The 20000-nt window shown below is 39.5% G+C and overlaps 1 pseudogene across 1 annotated transcript in view; it reads left to right on the top strand.

The window, feature by feature from the left end:
• LOC307027354 (synaptosomal-associated protein 25-A-like) overlaps positions 1-17434 on the top strand; it is a 66340-nt pseudogene extending 48906 nt beyond the window's left edge. Inside the window, exons 4-7 of the transcript XR_013810605.1 lie at positions 1416-1464; positions 10250-10367; positions 15823-15942; positions 17258-17434. The product of XR_013810605.1 is annotated as a synaptosomal-associated protein 25-A-like (transcript). The remainder of the gene's footprint in view (positions 1-1415; positions 1465-10249; positions 10368-15822; positions 15943-17257) is intronic.
• The last annotated feature ends 2566 nt before the right edge of the window (positions 17435-20000 follow it).

Below are 20000 nucleotides of genomic sequence, written 5' to 3'. Positions count from 1 at the left end.
TTCATGTCTCTTCTCCATCAACATGTGTCCCCTCTTCTCCATGTCTCCTCTACATCACCATGTGTCCCCTCTTCTCCATGTCTCTTCTACATCAACATGTGTCCCCTCTTCTTCATGTCTCTTCTATATCAACATGTGTCCCCTCTTCTCCATGTCTCTTCTCCATCAACATGTGTCCCCTCTTCTTCACGTCTCTTCTACATCAACATGTGTCCCCTCTTCTTCATGTCTCTTCTACATCAACATGTGTCCCCTCTTCTTCATGTCTCTTCTACATCAACATGTGTCCCCTCTTCTTCATGTCTCTTCTACATCAACATGTGTCCCCTCTTCTTCATGTCTCTTCTACATCAACATGTGTCCCCTCTTCTTCATGTCTCTTCTACATCAACATGTGTCCCCTCTTCTCCATGTCTCTTATACATCAACATGTGTCCCCTCTGTGTAAAGAGACTCTGAAAGTTTCAGGAACAAAGATTCTCTCTCTTTTTGTCCTGATCCATTTCTATAAAAATCTGAAAATGAGCTGATCAGATTTTGGCCACTTTATGATGTCATAACGATGTTTTGGCTTGTGTAACCATTAGCCAATCAGCAACCAAGGTAACCCCTTGGTATTTTTCATAAATGTCTATTCGTACAGCAATGGAGGGATGTCGTGTTATGGATACTCTCTGTAGACATGTTCTGTATACTGTATATATTACAAAACACTCTGCTATATAACATGTACAATATTATTATTATTAATGTTCGATAAATAACGTGCAATCACGTAACTACCACTATGTTTTTTTTGCACTACTAAATATTAAATTAAAATGTACATTAATTATGTGACCGTCCATGTTTCCTGTAGTTATTGAATTGCTCTTTTTAATGCACTTTTACGGTACGTCCACACGGCAGCGTGCGTTGCTTCACTTTGAATGGGGTGACTTCACGCTTTGCCGAACTGCATTGTGGTTCCGTCGCGTCGCTTCCTCCGTTGGTCGCTTCGAAAGTTGAGAAACTTTCAACTTTTCAAGCTCCGACGGAAGCGTCAGCCAATCAAATCATATGCCAGTACAAGCTCTAGCCAATCAAACCGCATGCTTGTGTGTCCGGGGCGGGAGATTCATGTGATTGGTTGTTGGTCGAGTTTCAGACACGCCCACCGGCAAGCTTCAACGCACGCTGCCGTGTGGATTATTATGCTGCTGTGTTTATTGTATTTTTGTAACTCAGGCACAGCAATTTCCTTCGGGATGAATAAAGTCCGATCTTATATCTGTTGTTGAAATTCACTTTAAGATCAGCCAGAAACCAATTGATTTCAGACTGTAATGTGAGCCTCTGCAGTCTGATAGCTCTGTTCTCCTTCACTGATCCGTCTCATTCATTCCTCTCTCCTTCTCTTTCTCTCTGTCTTTTAGAGTAAAGATGCCGGCATCAGGACTCTGGTCATGTTGGATGAGCAGGGAGGTAAGTTATTGAGAGAAATCTGTCTCTCTTTCTTTGCCTTCAATCTGCTGCCAACTCCCTCTGGCAGAAATTCAATAATGAAAGAGCCTTCAGCGGCGTAACGTCCTGTGTAACGCTGCAGACACGTTTACGGTTCATAATGACCTTTATGGTTTTATAATCACTATAACAGTTTATTTCTCTGAGCAGAGTCTTTAGAAGTCGCTGCAGTCTGAGCTAATGTGGATAAAATGATTATAATGGATGTGACTTCTGCTTCGCCTCCCTATAAATACCCTGATATGCTTATAGCTTTGTTAGACAAATGCATATATACAGAGCTAATGCTATTATATTATAGCTACAGGATATGATACCTACGGTGGACGATAAGTGCAAATGCGTTACATCGGCTCAAGATATTTCCATGAGGAGGAACGCGCTTCAGTTTTAAAAAAAGATGCAAATATAAAAACCCAGATCTGCCAAAACGTGTGAATTATTTGACTCTCCAGTGATATGATCGAGTCTTAAACAAAAGGTCAAAAAGAAAACAAAAGCACAACAAATCTGGTTATGTTTAGATCATAAAACTACCGCGTCAGGTTGTTAGGTTCAGTAAAATCACACATTTAGTGTGTTTGTTACGGTGATATTTAAACAAATCAACGTTGATCGCTGGATTAGAAATATGTTTACGTCAATATCAAAGAGTGATTTCCCTGGACACATAATCAACAATGCATTTTTCTTGCTTGACGACGTAATCATTAGGAGACCAGGCTGATCATAGATGGACTTTTACTCAGTACAAAAGCACCGTAAACCAACAATCGTGCTAAAAGCATTGATTGACCTGCTCTCTGAGACCTGGTTGCAAGGTCAGAGGTCAGAGGTCAGAGGTCAGAGGTCAGCTGGTGGTCAATATATTTGACTGTTTGTCGTCTTCTTCAGTCCTGCCCAAGCTATAACTTCATCCACTGTGATAATAAAAAGGTATTTCTCCTAACGGTTGTGATGAATGGGGTCAACGTTGCTTTAAATTGGATCAGTTTTGAGAAACAGGACCTCAAATAGTGTCAGATAAGAAAAAAAGGAAGACCATACCAAAAAATACCTTCATTTAATCTGTTTGATACTTCATCAGGTCTGCTTTATTTGTGTGTCTTTAACACATCTTGCCCTAGAAGCATCGTTCGAGTCTTGCTTCAACACGGAAACAAATCACATGACGCTACGGAAAACATGAATCAGTATCAATAGCCTCGTGATTCAGATCTGCTCCAAAATGTAATGGCTTCATCCTCGGCCATTGCTACTTCGTTCCTCAATTTTATATACAAATCAGACCGGTGATACCGCTGACAAACAAAGGAGACAAAGAGACGGACATACCAAGTTGAAAACATGAACTCGATGGTTGGAAATGGAGACATTTGAGCATTTATTTGGTATTAAAAGCAATCCAAGAGTACCAGAAAGTAATGGTGTTACATTGTGATACCTCAGGTTAGTGACTACTTGTACAGGTCATTTGTTATTGTATTGCAATACCTTTTAAAAGTAACCCTCCAAACCCCGGACTTTGTTCCCTAAACGTTCATAAAAATCCGACCGGTAATACTGCTGAGAAACAAAGGAGACAGAGAGACAGACATACCAAGCGAAAAACATGGACTCTATGGTTGGAAATTGAGACATGTGAGCATTTATTTGCATATTTGGAATTTAAAGCAATCCAATAGTACCAGAAAGTAATCGTGTTACATTGTCTCAAACATCTCGTTATTAGTTTTTCTGCATAGAAATGACACTTAATAAACAAGACAGACTTTACATACTATCAGCAAAACAAGCAAAACGGAAAAAAGAAAGAAAGAAAATAGAAACACAGCCCAAATAATATTCAAGTGTCTTCATTCTCCCGTCATGTTGTAGACCACTAAGCTCCAGGAAAAAGGTTTTCCAGATTTCCCAAAACCTATCCAGTTTGTTTTTAAGGAAAACACGTATCCTTTCACGAGCAAAGTAGAAAGTCATCCCTCTCAGCCGTTGAGAAAGTCCTCAGGTTGACGGTTGCTTCCATGTGCGAGCGTACCTCAGGTAATTCGTTGTTGTATTGCAACACCTTTAAAAAGTAACCCTTCAAAGCCCAGATGCTTTTATTGGTTACCTCTCTCGTAAAAAGACACTTTAGTCTTTTTGCACAGATCCACGCTTCACAGAGCATCCTAATTGTCCTGTCAGAGGAATAGATAGCCTGTTTCTTTTCTCTTTCTCTTCCCCTTTTCTCACACTGCTATTAGCACAGGACAGAAATCAATTCACAGATTTAAATGACCTCTCAGCAAACGTCCTCTTAACCCGATCCTCCACTCTGTCTCGTGACGTCTCTTACAGTAATGACGAAGCTGTTTCCTTGTCTTCATCCTCTCTATTTATCCTTGTGTCAAAATGACGGATATGGATCACATTCCTTTAGTTACTCTCCTGGGATATGATCGAAGTTTTAAACACAAGGTTAATGATGTAAATCCAAAGTTTTATGTTCATGTTGGACAGGTCTCCCTTGAAAAAAAGATTGATGATCTCAATGGGACCATCTGGTTAAATAAAGGTTTAAAAAAAATTTTATTTAAATAAATAGCGGTTGATTTTGTCAGTCTCACGACAGCATTGAGACATTTATTTAACGCGATATTCGATATATCGTTACATCCCTAGTAAAAGGTCCTTGGATAATATATAAGCGTGTTTGTTACGGAAAAGAGAGATTTCCCTGGAAACATAATCAACAATGCATTTTGTTTACATGAGTACGTAGTCTTTAGGAGACGAGGCTGATGCAGAAATCAATTCACAGATTTAAATGACCTCTCAGCTAATGTCCTCTTAACACGATCCTCCACTCTTTCTCATGACGTCTCTTACAGTGATGACGAAGCTCTTTCCTTGTCTTCATCCTTTCTATTTATCCATGTTTCAAAAAGGACGGATAGGTTATCTACCTCAAGAAATCTCTCTTATGTTGCCATGAAAGAAAGTAAAAACGCCTCGTAATTAATGGCTTTCCGAGCCTGGGGTAATTAATACTGCCTTGTAGAGCTGTAAACTAGAGTGTAACTAATCCCTCTGCCCTTCACACACACACACACACACACACACACACACACACACACACACACACACACACACACACACACACACACACACACACACACACACACACACACACACACACACACACAGGAGGAGATGTTTTTCTCTTTTATTTGAGCCAACTAACAGTCTAGTTGCAGCATTCTGTATAAATTAAAGTAAAGAGTGCAAACACATTTTTTATGACACGATGAATCTCCAAAATCATATTTTACATATTTTTGTTAATTGAGTTTAGAGTCTGGGAAAACATGTTGTGTAAAATACTACATTACCCATAATCCTATGCTGCTTTTTGCATTAAGAAGAAGGTAGTGAGAAGTGGGAATCAAAGCGTTTACAACTAGGATAAAGCTAATTGTCTTATTTTTATTTGAATTAGAATAAAGACGGAGTTTACCTAAGCTCCAGGTTTTTACGTTTTCTTCATCTTTAGCTTTTTCCTCCCTCAGGTTCAACAGGTTCCTGTATTTCATTGATTTTTATCACCTGTTTTCCTGCCATAGTGCATAAATAACACTTTCTCACATATATAGTGTGATAGTGTTATCTATCTCACATATATCTCACATTTCGACATGCCAGAAAGGAAAAACAGACGTAAATAACAAGCTTCTTCGGGTACAGGTTCATTACTTACTGGGAAACTACATCATTATTTTAATAATTTACACACTAGTTAGAGCATTTAATACTCCAATGTCTTTCCTGACATATTAAATATTTAGAGATTTGGGAAGATATGCCTATCTGATGTCTTGCTGAAAATGTATATATGGAGCCAGAGCTAGCTAGCGGTTAGCTTAGCACAAACACTGAAAACAGTAAGTTAGAACAGCTAATCCTCAAATTACTTTCTATACAGATGACTGCTGACTGTTTTAGTTTAATTAATATTAGAAAAATATGCTGTCTTACTGTAAGTTTTAATAGAAGATCTGTAATATTCTCATGTCTGTACATTCAATAGTGCCAGAGCTAGGTAGCCGTTAGCTTAGCTTAGCATAAACACTCGAAACGGGGATACAGTTAGTCTCACTATATGTTCAAAGATAATCTGTAAACCAATACCCTGAAAACTGATTAAAACACATTTCTGTTCACACAAAACAATGCCATTTTACCTTTTTGTATCAAAGCTGCTGCTAGCTTTTAGTTTACTTTAATTATTTAGACATTAATTAAAAAGACTGAAAGAAAGGAAGGGAAGGGGCACGAACAAAAAAAAGCCATTATTGCTTATAAAAGATTTCACAAACCACACCTGTGTTGCTCCTAGCTAAACAACATTATATCTGTTTTAAAAAAGGCTTGTTTTAGTTATTCCTGGTTGATGTGAATCAGTTGAAGTCAGTTGAATCAGAGAATCAGTGGTTAAGTCTTTCACACGTTAATCCTCAAAGGACTGGTCGAGGCTGAGGAGATAAATACATTTCTCTCTCTTCCTCTCACGTTCTCTTTCCACACAATCCTTCCCTCTGCATGGGATTACTGCTAAAAAGCCATTTAGTTGTCGTCTACTGTAACATACAGTTAGCTGAAAATTCATCCTTCCTCCTGATCCTCTCTCCTCAGCTTTTAACGGATGTCAGATTTCCACTCAGTGTCAGAAACAGCTTTTGCTATAGTGTAATCAGAGTCAATCAGAATCATTTATTTATCCATGGGAATTGGGTTTTGTAACAGTTGCTCTATTTGAATCTAAAATAATATCAAATACAATAATATCAAATAAATAATTTTATTAAAAAATGAGAGGTTTAAGTACAAACATACGAAAAAATAAATTAGAAATAAAATATTTATATATTTGTTTACATTTCTTTGAAAATGTGCACATTATCCTACAACATAAACCATGTTTATTCCAATAAACTGCTGATTGTGAAGTAATTTCTAGTGCCAGTTAACTTGAAGAAAGAGATTTAAATCAAATGAAAGTTAAGTAAAGAGAAGCTGTAGAAAATGTCTTTGTTTCCTTAGTTTTTTGCTTATATGTTCAACCCAGTCTCATGGCATTTCGTGTTATAGCCACGAAATGTAATCTATTGGTTCGTGTCACACAGAACGATTTTAAAAGCAATGTATTTCTATTGGTAGTATGTTTCGTGCCTGCACCAAATAATAACAAATTAGAAGGAACATTTAAAAAAAAAAATACAGATTTCAGTATTCTGCAGCTCTGAGCTCAATTTATTTTCCTCACGGACGGCAAAAAAAGTCAGACATTAAAAAAATAAAATAATCGTGGCTTGATATTGAGTAAGAAAATGTTTTTATGAACAACACAGCTTCCAGTTTTCCAAAACCCGACCGGACAGAAATACGTTACAAATCAATAGATTACATTTATTTTGTGACTATAAAACGAAATGCCGTGAGACTGGGTTGATATATTAGTAATTTGTTTACTCTCTGTGTCTGTATTAAATTAGATGATGGCACTGATTATTTGACCTCCCGAGGACAAACGTTGCCGTCTTATATTTTGGGATTGGCTATACATAACTCACCGGGTTTAGTAACTGATCTGACTTCTGCTTGAACCCAGCAGATGGGTTCGCAGCTTCGGTTGTGATTTACTATCAGGCTAAATTAAATTAAAGGGATAGTTGGGGTGTAACGGTTCACAGAATCCACGGTTCGCTACGTACCTCGGTTTGGGGGCCACGGTTCGGTACGGGTTCGGTACAACAAGAAAAAGCAACAAAAAAAGTCCCAGATGTATAATTCCAGTTTTGTTTTTTCAAGTTTCAGTATAAAAATAAGGAACTCTAACATTTTGAATAATGAACTTTATTACACAGTTAAAAACAAACCACAAACAGTGCCACACACACTCAGATGGCCGTATTATCTATAATGGCTGAAACAAAAAGGTTTCATCAAGCTGTAAAACTAAAAAGAATGTCTTGAAAATATTACAAAATAAATAATAAGAAAGTGTTTCAATCACTTTCAATCACAATCAATAAAAGCCAGGGTCCTCTACTATTGCATAAGGGCGTTTTAATGTGTGTTCTTCTTCTTCTTCATTTGATGTTTAAAGGCGGCTGGCAAGCAGCTTTTAGGCGCAATACCGCCCCCTGGATTATATATAGTGTAGTGGATACTGCCCTGAATGACAGACTTTTTTCCCACTCGTTAAAAAAAAGCCGTATTCGTTGTGTGACTGCATGTACGGATACGGATACCGTTACACCCCCCCTAACAGTCAGTGTATGTAGATGGCAAAGTTTGGAGAAACAGACAGAAATACGAGCATAGAACATAAGCGTTATCCTGCCGTGGCAAAACTAATTTTAAACACGTAAAAAAAGGTTAAAAACTGTTTATATTTTAGTTATATTTAGTATATTTTCATCTCTTAACCTGTAGTCAGACAGCCTTTTCAAATGGGAAACTAAAGCAGTTCAATGCTCTCTGAAAAGCCACCAGACTCCTTTGAATAAAATAGTTTACCTTGCAGAATAAAGGGGTTGCAAATCTACTGATGCCACAATTACAGTAGGTAGTTTGGTTACGTTGTTATGTGACATTCGTGCCGTGGAACTAACTAAAAAAGTAGCGTTAGATCAGCAACTGTGTATTCTGTGAGGTAAAGTAACTGTTTTTGTCAATGGAGTCTGGTAGATTTAAAGATAGATCCCATAGACTGTTAAGCTGTTCTAAGGCAAGGTAAACCAGTGAAAATAGTCTAAATATATATTGACACTTAAACTCATATTTGCTATTTGGTGATCCTTTGTTTAAGGGTTGCTAAAATGTGTTTTGCATCCACAGTATTTGCTTCCTGCTGCTACTCCTGTCTGTTTATTTAAAACCAAAGCTGTAGGTAATGCACTGATTAGAGAAATGTACCCAATTTAAAACTATCTCTTTAACAATCAGTAGCAGTCATTTCTGTAAATCTGCAGCCAGTGTTGTATGACCATCTGTGTCCTCTGCACTTGAATGTGACTAATCAAACCTTAGCAGTATTTCCTCCCGGAAGACAAAGTGCCCCTTCCCACTGATGGAGATTACTGCTATCCTGTCCTATAACCATTAGGAGAGAGGATCTGACCTTGAACCAGAGCTTTTTATAGCTCTGTGCGCTATCAGTAAGGAAGCCACTTCTCGTGCCCAAACGGTGCTTTCAATTGCACTTCATTCATGATTTGTTAATTGATTTGTTGCTCGTTGATTCAATTGCTTCAAATGCTCTATTGCTTCTCCCACTGATGTGAAGTTGTTTAACCCTTAAATGGTTTCTGTGTCCTGGGGGATACAGTCATAAACAGGCTTTGTCCTTGTGTAAAATGGGTGAAATAACAGTGTAATATAGGTGTAATCACAGTGCTACATGGGTATAATACGGGTGTAATATAGGTGTAATAACAGTAGAATATGGGTGTAATAATAGTGAAAAATCTGTGGGTGTTGAATCATACTTGCCAACCTTTAGACCTCAGAAATCGGGAGCATTTCAAAATGCAAAATTGGGGGGGGGGGGGGGGGGGAGGGGGGTGCTAGTGGATCGCCGGAGCTGTTAGATTAACATTAACATGCTTATTGTAGTTGTAAGTGCACTGCCTTGCGGCCTGTAGCACCGTCCTTGATGGAGCATATGTGTGGGCTGGACCTGTATTTTACAGGAAAGGAGTGAGCAGAGAGTAGAGTAGTTGTCGATTCTTGTTCTGTTTTCTGTGAATAACTGCCTCACCCTCTCAGACTTTGAGTTGCGCGCGCTACTAAAGAGACATGTTACCATGGAAACCAAACAATGGTGTAGCTGTATTAAAGTCCGAGTGGAAACAGTCGTGTGTAAATCTGATTTTGTCAGAAATCGGGAGAAATATGACCCCGGGAGGAAACCGGGAGAGGGCAATGAAATCGGGGGTCTCCCACAAAAATCGGGAGGGTTGACAAGTATGTGTTGAATCAGTGTATTAACAATGTAGTATTGGTGTAATATAAGTGTTACATGGGTGGAATAACGTAGTAATATGTGTGTAATACAGCTGTAATAACAAAGTAATAGGGGTGTAATAAAAGGGTCACATGGGTGTGATGTAGCAAATAGCAATCTACGCTTTGGGTGGAGGTAGGAAACAAAACGCTGGGGATTCAAAACAAATAGATCCACAAATACCACTTCTTAAATCTCTCTTTGAATGCCTAGTGCCTGCTTTGCCTTCTGCATCTCGCCAAATACAACTTTTGTTTGCCTCTGCACCGTAGTGTATAGAGCGCCAACCCGCCCGTAAAACAAACCCGCAACCTTTAAAACTTTACCTGCCTCTCATGCCTTTGTCCTCACCAGAGCAACTTGACCGTGTGGAGGAGGGCATGAACAAAGTGAACGCAGACCTGAAGGATGCCGAGAAAAATTTAAAAGATGTAGGAGTATGCTGTGGGCTGATATGCCCCTGTATTGAAAAGTAGGTACCAGCAGGGGCTCTGAGCTCTTGAGTGTCCAGTGCTGGTGGTGGTGGTGATGTCTAATGTCTCTCTTGTCACAGTCAATGCCTTTTTTTTGTCTTTTCTCCTTTGTTCCCCCTCTCTACTTCCCCCCCCGGCCCTACTCCTCCTCTCTCTTTGTCTTCTTCTCTCTCACGTGCTTTCGTCCTTTTGCTGGGAAATATGACAATGTGTTGGTAATCAGAACAACTGGAGCGTATCGAAGAAGGGATGGACCAAATCAATAAGGACATGAAGGATGCAGAAAAGAATTTGAACAATCTAGGACAGTTCTGTGGTCTATGTTCATGTCCCTGTAACAAGTAGGTGCTGCCCGACTGCATGTGTTTCTCCTGCTTCTGGTGTGTAGAAACAGGCCCTTATAGCCGCAACAACACACTCTCGGAGCAGGCAACCAGCATGTGTGTGTGTGTGTGTTGGGGTGTTGGGTGAGCATGCATGAACAACACACACATCTGCACAACGCCACTTTATTTGCTGTTTTCATCAAAAGCCCTTCATTCATTGGATGAGACTTCTTTACCCTTCAGCAGGTCAGCTTCAGCGTGGATCTGGTAAATGGCGTCCGCCTTCCCTCCCCTCCCAAAACCCCACCTTCAAAGTCCAACCAAAGATTAAATCAACTATAGTGTTCTTCTCTGCTAAATTACTTATGTGAAAACTGTTGGTGTTTGTAATGCTTTTACAGGAAGTAATTGTTTTACAAGAGGCTCTTGCAGTAAGAAAGTTATCTGATTTTAAGTCCATCCAAAGAATAAATCAATTAGTGGCCATTTCTGCCAAATTATTTTTCTGAATTGTAAACATTTTGCTGCAAAACTCTGGTATTTTAACGTTTTTTTTTAACTTGAGTAACTTCTTACAAAGAGCTCTTTTAAATCAAGACCTTTATCAGAGTTCCTGGAGTTTTTAAAAGAAGGCGTTTTTACTTTATTTAGCTCACAGACCTTAGAGGTGCATCGTTTCATTCTTCATTTAATTATCTGCAGGAAAGCTAAAACAAGTTTTTGCCACAACCTCAAGCTATTCCTTTTTTGGGAACCTGTACATAATTGATTAACTTATTCTATATATATGTATATGTGTATACCCATTAGCATAGGTCAGGGTGCACTCTGATTACAAATGTGAAGGTGATTTAGTTCATAAATAACAGTCAATTAAAAGTTTTAACTATAGGCTGCCTTATTTGGTGCTAGATTTGAATATAAAATGATATTTTGGATGTTTTTAGGGGCCTTTTTATGAGTTTCTTATCCATAGTCAGTCTACCAACAGTACTGACTATGGATAACGCAAGGGATTATGGGATATGTAGTTTTGAGAGTACCAACAAGAAGCCAAGCAAAGTACGGTAGTGGACAAGGGCATCAGATAATCATATTTTAACCACATTAAAAAACTGTTTAATTCTACAATTTGTATTGCGTCCACAGCAGTACTTTGTTTTTCTTCTGTGCCTTAAATCCTGTACACCATATACTGTTTACTAAACATCCAAACTGTCCCTGAAAACCCTTTAAATCCTGTATCTGCTTGATTTGTCTGGCCCTAAACAGCCAAATCATGCGTATTATAATACTATTAAACCAAGACATGTACTGTATACAGTTGTTATTATCTCAGAGCTATAGAAAACACAAGTGGCGGACAAACCAAGAAGCACAAACTTTATAGAGGAGTAAAAGATGCCTTCATTTCAATGCAGTATTTTCCCGGTATTAGTTTTGAGTACGCTGGGTCTTTTTGTTTTTTAAAGAGGTGTTAATTACGCCCAAAGGTCTGTGTTCAGATCAGACCTCGAATGGTCCATTATATACTTTCTTTTCCTTTGTTAGGGATGCACGATACTGGATTCCTGCCTGATAACGATAACCAATATTTTGCAATTAATTTCAGTCGATGCTTATACTGAAATATGCCTTTTCCACCTTATTCCTGAGAACATCGAGCCTATCCTGTAGTGGAACAAACACAATGTTATGCCTACTGTTAATACCTATGTATGCATTTTGCCTAAGTGCACAACAAATATGCATCTAGGAGTGAAGGAGGGTGTACGGAGTGTGTACGGAGTGTGTAAGGACTGTGTAAGGACTGTGTAAGGACTGTGTAAGGACTGTGTAAGGACTGTGTAAGGACTGTGTAAGGACTGTGTAAGGAGTGTGTAAGGACTGTGTAAGGACTGTGTAAGGAGTGTGTAAGGAGTGTGTAAGGAGTGTGTAAGGAGTGTGTAAGGAGTTTGTAAGGACTGTGTAAGGAGTGTGTAAGGACTGTGTAAGGAGTGTGTAAGGACTGTGTAAGGAGGGTGTAAGGAGTGTGTAAGGACTGTGTAAGGAGGGTGTAAGGAGGGTGTAAGGAGGGTGTAAGGAGTGTGTAAGGAGGGTGTAAGGAGTGTGTAAGGAGTGTGTAAGGAGGGTGTAAGGACTGTGTAAGGAGGGTGTAAGGAGGGTGTAAGGAGGGTGTAAGGAGTGTGTAAGGAGTGTGTAAGGAGGGTGTAAGGACTGTGTAAGGAGTGTGTAAGGAGTGTGTAAGGAGGGTGTAAGGAGTGTGTAAGGAGGGTGTAAGGACTGTGTAAGGAGTGTGTAAGGAGTGTGTAAGGAGTGTGTAAGGAGTGTGTAAGGAGTGTGTAAGGAGGGTGTAAGGACTGTGTAAGGACTGTGTAAGGACTGTGTAAGGACTGTGTAAGGACTGTGTAAGGAGTGTGTAAGGAGGGTGTAAGGAGGGTGTAAGGAGTGTGTAAGGAGTGTGTAAGGAGTGTGTAAGAGCCTCCATATGTGTTTGGTTCAGATCTTGTTTATTCTATAGCTCTCTGGTCGTCCCGCTCATGAAACACTTTGTGATTCCTGTGGTTTTGTCTCATCTGATCTCTTTAAAGTTCAAATAGCATTAAAAATAATTCTTGCTTGTTGTTATAAACTGGAGCACCTGATGGGTCTGATGGTTTTCCACATCAACAACAACAACAGCAACGATGCTGCATAGAAGGTCTTCTGCAACTGGAGACTAATCGATTAGTCGTTTGGTTTGAAAAAATGACATTTAGGGTTTCTCAAAGTCCAAGATGATGTCCAGACATTTCTTATTTTGTCCAAAACTCCACATATTTATACGTTTTTTGTCATAGGAGTAATGAAAACAAAAAAAATGACATTTCAGAAACTGCAATCTAATATTTTGTTATTAAATTCTTTAAAAATGACTCAAACTGAAATCGTAATACTTTTCGATTAATTCAAAATTAACTAATCAAATATTTTCTTGGTTAATCGACTAGTTGTTTGGATTATAAAATTAAAACATGTCTATTTTTTATTACCAAAGCCAAAGATTACACCCTAAAATGTCAAATTGTGTCCAAAACTGAAAAAACAATCAGAAAATATTGACGTTTTTTAACCTGAAATCAAATAATATTGCCTTTTTTCCCGTAGAAAATAATTCATTGTGACTCGTTAGGATTATTAAATTATTAAATATATTAATTAGTGTTTCCCAAAACCAAAGAAGACATGCTGACGTTTCTTATTTTGTGTAAAAAGTCAAAAATAATCCGTTTTCTGTCAATAAGGAGTAAATAAGTCAGAAAATATTCAAATGTTTCAAGCTGAAACCAAAGAATTGTGCCTTTTTTCCCCTTAGAGAATAACCCGTTGTGACTTGTTTGGATTATTAAATTATATGAAATATAAATATAAACGAGTGTTTGCCAAAACCATTGAAGACATGCTGACATTTCTTATTTTGTCTGAAAACTAAAAAACATTCAGTTTTCTGTCGTTTAGGGGCAAATAAACCCGAAAAATCCAAGAATTTCACTTAAAAAATTACTCCAAGCAAGCGATTTCTTTTTTACCAATTGACGACTAATCGATTATTCCTTGCAGCTCGGTTGTCTTTAATCAACAAATTGAACAAACACAACTTTGAAATCCTCTTTTGTCATTGTGTTGTGCTCAGTGGTGACTCATCAGATACTCCATGCATAATAAAATAAAGAATTAGATTTGCCTATTTGACTGTATACAGTGTATCACCCTGTTATCCATCCAGATGAAATGAAGGGCTCATCACTGATAATGCATTAACTCTCCTGCATGCAAAGTTTCATTTTGTTTTCTACGACTGATCTAACTGTCCGACTTTCTTTCAGTAGAAATGTGTTCCTGTTCCTCTTTACATGTTTTCCCCTCCCCACGTTGTGTTTTATCCGCCTTGCATGTCCTCTCACTTTGCATATGTGTGTGTGTGTGTCCTCTGTCATTATATCTATGTGTCTGTGAGCTCCTCTCTGTGTGCTACTGGGAGATGGTTTTCTGGAGTCTTGGACCGTGATCACTTTCTAACACGAGCCACATGAGAGCGTGTTGTTCTCTGTTTCAATTGATCTGCATGTTGGATCAATTATTCGCAGACTGCTAATGCACGTTTGTACGTTTATCAAGCTTCTTAGAGGGCTAAGTGGCCGTGGGATTCAATGCATTCAAAACATATCATTATGTATATGTTTAAAAAGTGAATTGCCAGAAAATATGCACTTACATAACCATGCATATACACACACACACACACACACACACACACACACACACACACACACACACACACACACACACACACACACACACACACACACACACACACACACACACACACACCACACACACACACACACATAGTGAGCAGCAGTGGTGGAGGAAGTATTAAAATATTTTACTTCAATAAAAGTAATATTATATATATGTTTTTTTTAGGGTGAAATTATTATAAATTATTCTCTTATTTAAAAAAATATAGTATTATAGGTCGTTTTTATGACTAACAAATAGATTTAAGAGCATTTTAATGTGGTACTTTTAGTTCATTTTTAACAATTCATAAATAATTTTGTTTACAAAAGTAGTACAGTAATGCATAATTTAATATCTGCACATCATGTGTTTTTATATGTGAAATAAGTAACAAAACATGTTAAATACATATAGTGCAATAAAATGTACAATATTTCCCCTATACAATTAAAAAGTGTAAAGTCGAATTAATATTGAAAAAACGTAAGTAAAGTACCGTAAACTTTTATTTAGTAGTAGTAAGTAGTTGCATTGCACCACTGCTGACAGCATTCACTCACACTCCAACATCACTACTAGTAACAAACAAGTAGACACACATACTTCAAATGAACACGAACACACAGTTCTGCAGTTCCTCTGGTCCTGACTGGAGTGTGTGTGTAAAAAGTACAATATTTCCTCCTAAATTAATTAAAAAATGTACAAAGTCGTGTTTAAATGACCTTACATGTGTACTACAGTGCCGTACTTAAAGAGCAACTTCCAGGTTAGGAACTAACTAACTCCATATTTGACATAATGTAATATTGCACCACTGCTGACGTCATACCCTCTCATCACTACTAGTCTTAAAATAGACTCACAAACAAGTAAACAACACACATACTTAAAATGAACACATATGAATGTATAAACAAAAAAGTACAATATTTTCTCCTGAATTAATAAAAAAATGTACAAAGTCGCGTTTAAATTCCAAAACTGCAGTACTTAAGTAAATATACTCAGTTACATGCACACTCTGATCACAATCAGCCCTAAATTACACTCACAAACAAGTAAACACACATACTTAAAATGAACACATATAAATATATAAACACAAACACACAGTACTGCAGTTGCTCTGGTCCTAATGAAGTGTGTGTGTGTGTGTGTGTGTGTGTGTGTGTGTGTGTGTCAGGTTTAAAGGCGGGGGCCAGGCCTGGGGAGCCAATCAGGACGGAGTGGTGAACGCTCAGCCAGGAGCCCGAGTCATGGACGAGCGCGAGCAGATGGCCATCAGCGGGGGCTTCATCCGCAGGTAAGAGAGAGTGTGTGTGTGTGTGTGTGTGTGTGTGTGTGTGTGTGTGTGTGTGTGTGTGTGTGTGTGTGTGTGTGTGTGTGTGTGTGTGTGTGTGTGTGTGTGTGTGTGTGTGTGTGTGTGTGTGTGTGTGTGTGTGTGTGTGTGTGTGTGTGTGTGTGTGTGTGTGTGTGTGTGTGTGTGTGTGTGTGTGTGTGTGTGTGTGTGTGTGTGTGTGTTGTGTGTGTGTGTGTGTTTGTGTGTGCCCCTGTGTAGCTTGTTTCTGTTTGTGTGAGTGCATGTGTACAGTGTGAGATACTGTAATACATGTACGACTCTCCATACAACCTATAATTATAGGGAATTACATAATGTGTGCGTGCATGCGTGCGTGTGTGTGTGTATTTATTATCCTTGCAATAATGGAAGTAGTCATCACACACTGTTATCTTATTAATATGTGAAAATAAGTGAAAAGCCAACACTCTCAAACTCACTTATTCACTCAAGCTTTCAAACTCTGATCAACAGCTCTGATATTGGAGAGTACATACAGTATTTTCCAACAGATACTGTAATCCACATACGACTCCCCATACCTATATAATTATAGTAAATTACATAATGGGAGTTATCCAGGAATAGGTTGCCCATTGTGACCTTTCAAGAAACGTTACAACATAATTACGGTGACTTTATAACGGTATTATTATCGTATTGTTCCCCTTGGTAATGATTGCTATTAAAACAGAACAATAAGGACACATTCTGCTCAGTCTGCGGCAACAAGAAGTCAGAGTTCATCAAGAAAGCAGTGTTTTATATATTCATATAGTACAAAATGACATAGGCTACCAGGAGAATTATCAGGGTTTCTTTATCCAGCTAACTTTTCGGTTCCTTGCTCTCCATGGAACTGAATCTTTAGTAGTACTATATATTTAATTACATTACTATTAACGAGTAAGTGTGCCTTGTTGTTTAATCCTCAAAGGCCACAATATATTTACATTTAAATAATTAACCCCTGTTCCTCACTAGGGACATTTGGGGCTTTTTCATTTTAAAGGGGCCCAATTATGCTCCTTGGGTTCTCCCTTTCCTGTAGCGTGTTATATAGGTTTCCCCTTCAGAGGGAAAACTCAGTAATAAGTCTATAATAACAAAATACGGACCACCAGACCCCATAAACCCCCTTAGAACCATCATGTCTTGATCCCACTTTAAAGCACTGCTGCTGTTATATGTGTTTGAGAAAAGCATTATAATTTGTGTTGCTTCTAATCCTATAAGTCCGGTTATAACCAGTCCTTCCTCCTCCCCCGGTGTTTCTCAGGGTAACGGAGGACGCCCGGGAGAACGGAGATGGACGAGAACCTGGAGCAGGTGGGCGGGATCATCGGGAACCTGCGCCACATGGCTCTGGATATGGGCCAGGAGATCGACACCCAGAACCGCCAAGTGGACAGGATCATGGAGAAGGTACGGCACAAATAGCCTCGCAAAAACATTTATTTTATTTAAAGGTCACCTATTATACAAATCCACTTCTTCATGTCTCTTCTACATCAACATGTGTCCCCTCTTCTTCATGTCTCTTCTACATCAACATGGTCCCCCTCTTCTTCATGTCTCTTCTACATCAACTGTGTCCCTCTTCTCCATGTCTCTTCCTACATCAACATGTGTCTCCTCTTCTTCATGTCTCTTCTACATCAACATGTGTCCCCTCTTCTTCATGTCTCTTCTACATCAGCATGTGTCCCCTCTTCTCCATGTCTCTTCTACATCAACATGTGTCCCCTCTTCTTCATGTCTCTTCTACATCAACATGTGTCCCCTCTTCTTCATGTCTCTTCTACATCAGCATGTGTCCCCTCTTCTCCATGTCTCTTCTACATCAACATGTGTCCCCTCTTCTCCATGTCTCTTCTACATCAGCATGTGTCCCCTTTCTCCATGTCTCTTCTACATCAACATGTGTCCCCTCTTCTTCATGTCTCTTCTTCATCAACATGTGTCCCTCTTCTCCATGTCTCTTCTACATCAACATGTGTCCCCTCTTCTCCATGTCTCTTCTACATCAACATGTGTCCCCTCTTCTTCATGTCTCTTCTACATCAACATGTGTCCCCTCTTCTCCATGTCTCTTCTACATCAGCATGTGTCCCCTCTTCTCCATGTCTCTTCTACATCAACATGTGTCCCTCTGTGAGACTCTGAAGTTTCAGGAAAAAAGATTCTCTCTCTTTTGTCCTGATCGATTTCTATAAAAACCTGTCTGAAAATGAGCTGATCAGATTTTGGCCACTTTATGATGTCATAAACGATGTTTTGGGCTTGTGTACCCATTAGCCAATCAGCAACCTAGGTAACCCCCCCCCCCCCCCCCCTTATCACCTGAATCTCCTCCCAGAAACACCATTGAGTTCTTTGTAACCAAATATCTCTCAGAGGGGCGTGGGGAGGAGACAGGGAATCAGCACTTTGGAAACAGGACTGAAACAGAGGGGATTATGGGTAATGCTGCAATTATCTGTTTGATGTTTCAGAGGACAGGCTCTGTATATATCTGAGACCTGTAATATATTGATGACAAACAGTATAAGAGGGGACCTTTAATTTGGAGAGGGTGCAAGAAACATCTCAGCAACTTGAAAACACATGCAGCTTTTAGAAAACATTCAGGCATCTTGAGGGAAACATGCGCAGCGTTTACTAAGAGTACTAGATTACAAAACGCTGCAAATACAAAACGCTGAAGAAGCTCAAAACACAACGGACACCAGGAGACACTAAAGAGTGACACACACAACTGGGAGACAAGGGGACACTAAAGAGTGACGCACACTGCTGGGAGACCAGGGGACACTAAAGAGTGACGCACACAGCTGGGAGACCAGGGGACACTAAAGAGTGACGCACACAGCTGGGAGACCCGGGGACACTAAAGAGTGACGCACACAGCTGGGAGACCAGGGGACACTAAAGAGTGACGCACACAGCTGGGAGACCAGGGTACACTAAAGAGTGACGCACACAGCTGGGAGATCAGGGGACACTAAAAAGTGACGCACACAGCTGGGATACCATGGGAACTAAAAAAGTGACGCACACAGCTGGGAGACCAGGGGACACTAAAAAGTGACGGCACACAGCTGGGAGACCAGGGGACACTAAAGAGTGACGCACACAGCTGGGAGACATGGAACACTAAAAAGTGACGCACACAGCTGGGAGACCAGGGGACACTAAGAAGTGACGCACACAGCTGGGAGACCAGGGGACACTAAAGAGTGACGCACACAGCTGGAGAGCATGGAACACTAAAGAGTGACGCACACAGCTGGGAGACGAGGGGACACTAAAGAGTGACGCACACAGCTGGGAGACCAGGGGACACTAAAGAGTGAGGCACACAGCTGGGACGGAGACTGATCAACTGTCTATGTTGTTGGAAACTCACCTAAAATGTTTTATCTGCTTATTTTAATATATTATGATTATTTCCGATAATATGCCTTAAAGTTAATTCCTCAACATCAACAAGCCCTCCAGTCCCAGCTGTTTGCGTCACTTTTTAGTGTCCTGAATAAAATGTGAAAACCTCTTCAACTGGTGTCAACCCTATTTAAGGGAATCCAAACGAATAACAGAAAACGATAACGGGTCCCAAGGTGGGTAGATCTGACGAAACGCTCCTGGGGGGTGGGGGGCTCCGTGTCTATGCCCTATACGACCATTTCCTGATAACGATGAAGCAGTAGCCCCGCCTCTCCCACCTCTCCTGCTCAGAGATCAGCTGCTGGGCTCTCAGAAGAGGGGGAGTAAAAGAGAGGCTCCATTTTTTATTATTATATTATTACATAGAGTCGTTATCAATTTGTTTTAAAGCTCAATAAATAACAAAGAAGACCTCTGACCGGCACTTTTCTAATTTTGTCCAGAAGATTTAAACTTTAATGGACATGTTGAGCGGCGAAAACAAATCTAACTGAAACTCTGCCCCACGGTCCCCTCGTTCCTTGGAAGAGGCGGAGAGGTGGTGTTTGTCATCTGCTGGTGGACTAACCGGAGAG

Source organism: Notothenia rossii (genome assembly GCF_949606895.1).
Source record: "Notothenia rossii genome assembly, chromosome: 2".
In the NCBI taxonomy this organism is placed as follows: domain Eukaryota; kingdom Metazoa; phylum Chordata; class Actinopteri; order Perciformes; family Nototheniidae; genus Notothenia; species Notothenia rossii.
This window is presented reverse-complemented; position numbering and strand designations above follow the sequence as displayed.